This window comes from Cibotium barometz, chromosome 16 (assembly GCF_041138505.1).
Source record: "Cibotium barometz isolate CiBa-2024 chromosome 16, ASM4113850v1, whole genome shotgun sequence".
NCBI lineage: Eukaryota > Viridiplantae > Streptophyta > Polypodiopsida > Cyatheales > Cibotiaceae > Cibotium > Cibotium barometz.
In genome coordinates this window covers 29183792-29191365 of record NC_141061.1, presented here as the reverse complement: position 1 = coordinate 29191365, position 7574 = coordinate 29183792, and the positions used below count along the sequence as shown (strand labels likewise).

The following is a 7574-nucleotide window of genomic DNA, read 5'->3' as shown; positions in this document are numbered from 1 at the left end:
AGCCGCTTGCTGCTGTTACATATACATAGTAAACATCTGAAACATTTGCATAACCCCAGGGTCAAAACGAACCCCCTGTCCCTCAGGATTCTCAGCCATAGCTTGCACTGTGTATTTCACCACTAACTCTCACCCCAGCAGTTTCACGTCGGGTTCACCAAAAGCCGTGATGTGGGTGGTATCGCTGGGCAAGTGCGAGACTTCTGACTGTGAGAGTAGCTTCAAATCCCAGCAAGGAAACAGAATATATATCTCTTCAAGGGGCATAAGACATCTCCATTTTGGATGACATGTACATGTGCCAATTCACTTCAAAACATTCCCAAATTCAACTTGAAGATTGCACATAAGTTATGTGTCAAGAGCATGACCAGTTCCAAGCATAGATCTCCTGACCCTTTATCCAAGTGCCTCATACATAACACATGTAGGCACAACACAATCTTCAAAAGATTTCCACATACATGTGACCATTCACATCACATATTTCATATATTGCCAACATCACCATTTCAAGATGACTCTTGATCTCATGAAAACCTGCTTTCAGATTCCAACAACTCACAAAAGCAAAAATAACATATGGCGTATATACATCATCATGTAATTTCCAAAAGCTTCATGTTCACAGAACTAAGATCCAATCAACCATTCTCTGTTTCACAAAAACCGAATTTCATGTCATCTCCATGAGCTTCTACGTCGAATTCTCTCCTTGCATGAAATCGAGTAGCAGTTCGCTTCATATTTGAAAATTTTTGGAATGCATATCACTAAATGAAGCTTTTATTACTCTCCAATTCTAACCCCTACAAGGCTCGAACAGAAGCTATAATTCCAAAGCAAGATAATCTACAAAAATCGAGCTCTGGTTTTTTTCCCTCCCTTTTCTGCACACTTCTCACCCTAAAAAATGCATCGCCTGGTTATTTCTGATTTTTCCCGCAAGGAATTCGGGCCGAATTCCTTTTGCAGCCCAAAACTCGCGTTTCCCAAAATGAAAATACGCTACGCCTCCTTTTTTTTGGGCTTAAAATTCAGATATTCCTTTTAAAAAAAAATGCCTTCGTATTTTTCCCATGCAAGATGCCACCTTGACCTGCGGGCTATATTGTAAACCAGCTACCTCTTAAGAGGTTCAATTAGTCCACTTCCTCCATCTTACTGCCCTCTGCAGCATCAGCATCGTCTTCAAGAGGCGGCATGTCTGCATCAAAATCTGTCGAGGCAGAAGCATCATCATTTATACTCAAGCCCAGTTTTAACATCCTGTGAATCCTTCCTCCAAAGGTGTTGGGGTTCTCAAGGCTGAATCCAGAGGTAATAAGTGCAGTTTTATGCAGTAGTAGGACCAAATCTTTCACAGACTTATCATTCTTATCAGCTTCAGACCTCTTTAGTTGTAGACACAAGTTTCTTGCCATCATACTCCTTAAGCTGTCCAACTGCATATTTATCAATTGCATCAACCAAAAAGAGTACCTCATAGCCCTTTTTCTTCAGACGCTCAAGGAAAGGAGAATTTTCCATAGCATTCTTACTTTCGCCAGTGATGCAATAGATGTCACTCTGCCCATCCTTCATACGTGTAACATAGTCTTTGAAACTAGTCATATCGTCACCACTTTTAGTAGAATGATAACGTAGTAGGTCAGAAAGCTTTGCCCTGTTGGAACTATCCTCATGGATTCCAAGTTTAATGTTCTTTCCAAAAGACTCATAAAACTTGTCAAAATCCTCCTTGTTCTCTGTAATCTCTGTAAACAGCTCGAGGCACTTCTTAACAAGATTTTTCCTTATAACCTTCAGGATCTTGTTTTGCTACAGCATCTCACGGGAGATGTTCAGGGGCAAATCTTCTGAATCAACCATACTTTTGACAAAGCCAAGGTACTCGGGAATCAACTCCTCACTCGCTTCCCCTAGTAACTGCTCTTGCCATCTTTGCAGCTGTTGATGTTCTCAAAGCCTCTTTTTGAAGCTCTTCCTTTAAGCTCTTAATACTTAGAAGATCTGCCTCATACTCTGCAAGGACGAGCTCACAAGCCTTTAGCTCTGCCTCAGCTGCCCTTAGTCCTTCTTCCTTCAGCAATGTAAATGTTTCCTCTGGTGATGTAACCTTGGCATTCTCTGCATTGCTAGCATCTTTTAAATCTTCTACCATCCCAGAAGAAACGTTCATAATGCCATTTTGCATGGATGCATCTTCAACCATATTATCTACTCCCTCTCTAGAAGTGATCAGCTGGTCCTTCAATCTTTCTTGTGCCTCCATCAAGATCAAAAACTGCAACTAATCCCTCTTTCTTGTCAGCCCCATAAGAAAGTGATGCTGCTTTTGGTTCATTGATAATTCATGCTACCTCAAGGTTCACCATAAGCATAAAAACTTCATGATTCACACCACACTTATGTACAGAAGCTTCGAGACCTGGCTGAGCCTCAGCTCGTCTTATTGAACCTCATTTACAATATGAACATATGTACATAGGCATCATAAAATGACTCAAGTCATGGAACTTAATCCCATGCATCTAGATTTATATTTAATGGCCTCACATGCATGGTTTCACACCATAGACGTGCCATGGCACGACATCCGCCCCCTCTAAACCTGCACATCCTCTGGTATGTGCCAAATCATCATCAAGATCCACATATATCTGGATGTCGTCTTCATCTTCTACATTACCAGGAAGATCATCCTCTCCCTCTTCAACCATATCCATGCTATCACTATCAAGCCTCTCATCTTGAGTCTCCTCCGAATCAAAAGGATCACTGTCATGCCTTCTTTTAAACATCTTGATCCTTTTGCCTGCTACAAGATTCTTTATCTCTGTTCCATCAAGCTCACACAGGGTATACGTGGCATTTCCATGCACATGCTTGACAATGTAAGGGCCAAACTATCTTTTTGCAAACTTCCTTTGCACAGTGAACTGGTTGTCAAGACTACTATCATACATTAGGACCCAATCACCTTCTTCAATGGGTTTTGGCCGGAGTCTGTGTCCTCTATCAAATCTTTCTTTATTTTTCACCCTTGCATCTTTCAAACGAGCTTGCTAAATCAAATCTTTCTTTATTTTTCACCCTTGCATCTTTCAAATGAGCTTTAGCAAGCTCTACATCTTCAGGCCTTCTCTCCAACTGCCTCATTCGCAATGCAAGGAGGTCTTCCCTGTTCAATTCTTCCACCCAGGGTAATACATTCCAAGTTGGGACTACTTCTTCAACTGGCATTACCGGCTTCTGACCATACATTAATTCTGCAGGCATGTATCCTATCCACTGAGCTATGAGTGGTACGGTCAGCCCATAAAGCATATGGTAGCAGCCTTGGCCACTCCCGCATTCTTCCTCTGCATGCCTTAGCGAAAGCTTTAATGATTGGAGGATGTCCTCGCTCGCTTTTACCAGAGGTTATACTGTAAACCTACGGGCTATACTGTAAACCAGCTACCTCTTAAGAGGTTATACTGTAAACCTGCGGGCTATACTGTAAACCAACTACCTCTTAAGAGGTTCAATTAGTCCACTTCCTCCATCTTACTGCCCTTTGCATCAGCATCGTCTTCAAGAGGCGGCATGTCTGCATCAAAATCTGTCGAGGCAGAAGCATCATCATTTATACTCAAGCCCAGCTTTAACATCCTGTGAATCCTTCCTCCAAAGGTGTTGGGGTTCTCAAGGCTGAATCCAGAGGTAAGAAGCGCAGTTTTAGGCAGTAGTAGGACCAAATCTTTCACAGACTTATCATTCTTATCAGCTTCAGACCTCTTTAGTTGCAGACACAAGTTTCTTGCCATCATACTCCTTAAGCTGTCCAACTGCATATTTATCAATTGCATCAACCAAAAAGAGTACCTCATAGCCCTTTTTCTTCAGACGCTCAAGGAAAGGAGAATTTTCCATAGCATTCTTACTTTCGCCAGTGATGCAATAGATGTCACTCTGCCCATCCTTCATACGTGTAACATAGTCTTTAAAACTAGTCATATCGTCACCACTTTTAGTAGAATGATAACGTAGTAGGTCGGAAAGCTTTGCCCTGTTGGAACTATCCTCATGGATTCCAAGTTTAATGTTCTTTCCAAAAGACTCATAAAACTTGTCAAAATCCTCCTTGTTCTCTGTAATCTCTGTAAACAGCTCGAGGCACTTCTTAACAAGATTTTTCCTTATAACCTTCAGGATCTTGTTTTGCTACAGCATCTCACGGGAGATGTTCAGGGGCAAATCTTCTGAATCAACCATACTTTTGACAAAGCCAAGGTACTCGGGAATCAACTCCTCACTCGCTTCCCCCAGTAACTGCTCTTGCCATCTTTGCAGCTGTTGATGTTCTCAAAGCCTCTTTTTGAAGCTCTTCCTTTAAGCTCGTAATACTTAGAAGATCTGCCTCATACTCTGCAAGGACGAGCTCACAAGCCTTTAGCTCTGCCTCAGCTGCCCTTAGTCCTTCTTCCTTCAGCAATGTAAATGTTTCCTCTGGTGATGTAACCTTGGCATTCTCTGCATTGCTAGCATCTTTTAAATCTTCTACCATCCCAGAAGAAACGTTCATAATGCCATTTTGCGTGGATGCATCTTCAACCATATTATCTACTCCCTCTCTAGAAGTGATCAGCTGGTCCTTCAGTCTTTCTTGTGCCTCCATCAAGATCAAAAACTGCAACTAATCCCTCTTTCTTGTCAGCCCCATAAGAAAGTGATGCTGCTTTTGGTTCATTGATAATTCGTGCTACCTCAAGGTTCACCATAAGCATAAAACTTCATGATTCACACCACACTTATGTACAGAGGCTTCGAGACATGGCTCAGCCTCAGCTCATCTTATTGAACCTCATTTACAATATGAACATATGTACATAGGCATCATAAAATGACTCAAGTCATGGCACTTAATCCCATGCATCTAGATTTATATTTAATGGCCTCACATGCATGGTTTCACACCATAGACGTGCCATGGCACGACAACATGTTAATTTGTTTTTTAATTAATCCTACCACACTGTTTGACATAAATAAACATGTTCCTTAATTAAGGCCCTTTCAAGCAACCTCTTTCCATAATATAATAATGCCAAAGACAAGATTTATAGAAAAAAATATATAAAAGAATCAATTCCATACAAGCTAAACCGGCCCTCTTATTCTTTTCCTTTATACTGTCGATGATCTAGAATTCGGCCTTCCAGCCTCTACATGTTGGGCAAAACCCTATGGGACCATACACCTCATCGTTGGGCCACTGGGGAGGACTCAAGCCAGCCTGTCGCCCCTTGAAGCTCTGTCACCTGATCCTCCCGCCCCTTAGAGGGATGTCTACGTGCTAGGGTGGGCTTATTCACCGCACTAGCCTAAGCCCTCAGAACTAGACAACATTACAATCACTCCCCTCAATCGACAAACCTCATTCTCCCAATGGTATGAGGGATACCATGGGTCAATCCGGGGATTTTCTATACAACTTCGCTCAGCTACACAAGCATGGAAACGGAGTTAGCGTCGAAGCCAAGAGAAAAAATACATGTACTCTTTCTCTTAAACATAGCAATTTCAATACAAACCATTGATTTTGAAATATAACATCACTTCAAATAGTAACTTTATAGAATTTCTAACATTTTTCAATGGAAAATTTCACATCTTCTTTCTTGATTTGTTGGTATAAATATTAAAGAATAATTTAAAACTTCTTTTAAATGATAACCAAGCTAACCTGGCCACTGTTCCCTTATGGAGCTTGCAATGGGAGGGTTGGAGCCGCATTAGAAGCATTTTCTCTAATCTCATTGTTGTGTGTTCTCTCGAGATGACATTTTGGCATTTTCGGGGATGGGGCCACAGTGCTTCAATTGGATCTCAATTCCGAGATCGTTTGCTCACTCTATGAGCAAAAAACTGCAGTGTGTGAACCTCCTCTAAGCTCAAAAACCTCTTGCTAAAGTCTACGCAAATGGTTCCCAAGTTGCATCCTCTTCAGGGTAGTCTTTCTACTATACTAGATGTTCTACAAGAGTTCTATTATGGAGTTGCCTTTCTCTAGAGTCTATGATCCTATTGGGCTATAATTCAAGGACTCCTTGAGTAGGGATTACAACTTGGTCATCATCAAGAATATGATCAAGACTGGGTGCATAAGGCTTCAACAAACTTACATGAAATACATTGTGGACTTTGATATGGGCTGGGAGCTGGAGTTTATAGGCACTTTTACCTAGACACTTGATAACTGCATAGGGACCACAGTACCTAGGGCTAAGCTTCTTGTATTTCCCAAGTGACACATAACTACGTTTGGGTTACACTCGTAGAAGAACTTTGTCTCCTTCCTTGAAGATCCTTTCAGACCTCTTAGTGTCAGCATAATTCTTTTATCGATCTTGAGCAGCTTTAATATCCCTTTGGATTGCCTTGGTTTGTTCCTCCATCTCTTCGAGCATTTTCATGGATGCCTCAACTCTTATGGTCAGATATTAGAGAAATTTAGAGGAGATAAGCATTCTTGCCCATAGAGTGCTTTGAATGGTGACATTCCTATGCTCTGATGAAAGATCTTTTATAGGAAAATTCTACCAAAGGAAGGTATTGAATCCATCTTCTTGGTTCCCGTCCACAATATGCTCTAAGAATGTCTTCAATTACTTGATTGACTCTCTCATTCTGGCCATCGGACTTTGGATGATAAGCTGTGCTAAAGCAAAGTTGAGTGACCAAGGCTTGAAATAAGGACTACCATAACTTTGAAGTGAAGTCAAAATCCCGATCACTTACTATTCTCTTTTGGAGACCATGAAGTTTGAAGACTTCCTTGATGAATAATCGAGCAACATTAGAAGCTTTGAAGGTCTTCTTTGCTGGTATAAGATGAGATACTTTGGTAAGCAAGTCCACTACTACCAAAATGGAGTCATATCTTCCTTTTATAGTGGGGAGACTTGTGACAAAATCCATATTAATGCACTCCCACTTCATTTGGGGTATATCCAAGGGATGAAGTTTATCAGGCATCTTGACCCTTTCAGCTTTAATCCTTTGGCATGAGAGACATTTCTTCAAGTATCGAAGGACATCATTTTTCATACCTGCCCCCAATGAAATCTCCTCCTTATGGCATTTAATGTTTTCACATAGCCTGGGTGCTCTACAGCAGGACTATCATGAGCTTCATGGAGGATTAGTTTCTTTAAAGTAGGATCCTTAGGGATACATAGCCTGTGATTGAAGTAGAGGTTTCCTTCATGAGTGGAGTATCCCTTGATTAATTTCTTCTCCTTCTCTGAATTTCCAACTTTTTCTACTAACTTCACCATCCTCTGATAATCTGGATCATGAGATGAGACTTCTTTTACCTTGATCAGTATGGGATCATTTGGCATCGAAATTGCACTTAAGATTTGTGGCTAAGTGCATCTACTACCATATTATCTTTCCCAGGGTGGAATTTGATGTTGAAGTCATATTCTTGTAGGATTTCAATCCATCTCCTTTGCCGCATGTTGAGGTTAGGATGGGTGAAGATCCACTTCTGACTTTTGTGGTAGTATAGTTACAAGCTGGAA

The 7574-nt window shown here is 41.1% G+C and overlaps 2 pseudogenes across 1 annotated transcript; both read right to left on the bottom strand.

Moving 5' to 3' along the window:
• Positions 1-1142: 1142 nt before the first annotated feature.
• LOC147630534 (heat shock protein 82 pseudogene) lies at positions 1143-2215 on the bottom strand (annotated as a pseudogene).
• On the bottom strand, positions 1145-3911 carry LOC147630533 (heat shock protein 90-3 pseudogene; annotated as a pseudogene). The gene is made up of 2 exons (XR_015267615.1): positions 3491-3911; positions 1145-1169 (listed from the first exon to the last, which is right to left on the bottom strand). The product of XR_015267615.1 is annotated as a heat shock protein 90-3 pseudogene (transcript).
• Between the last annotated feature and the right edge of the window lie 3663 nt (positions 3912-7574).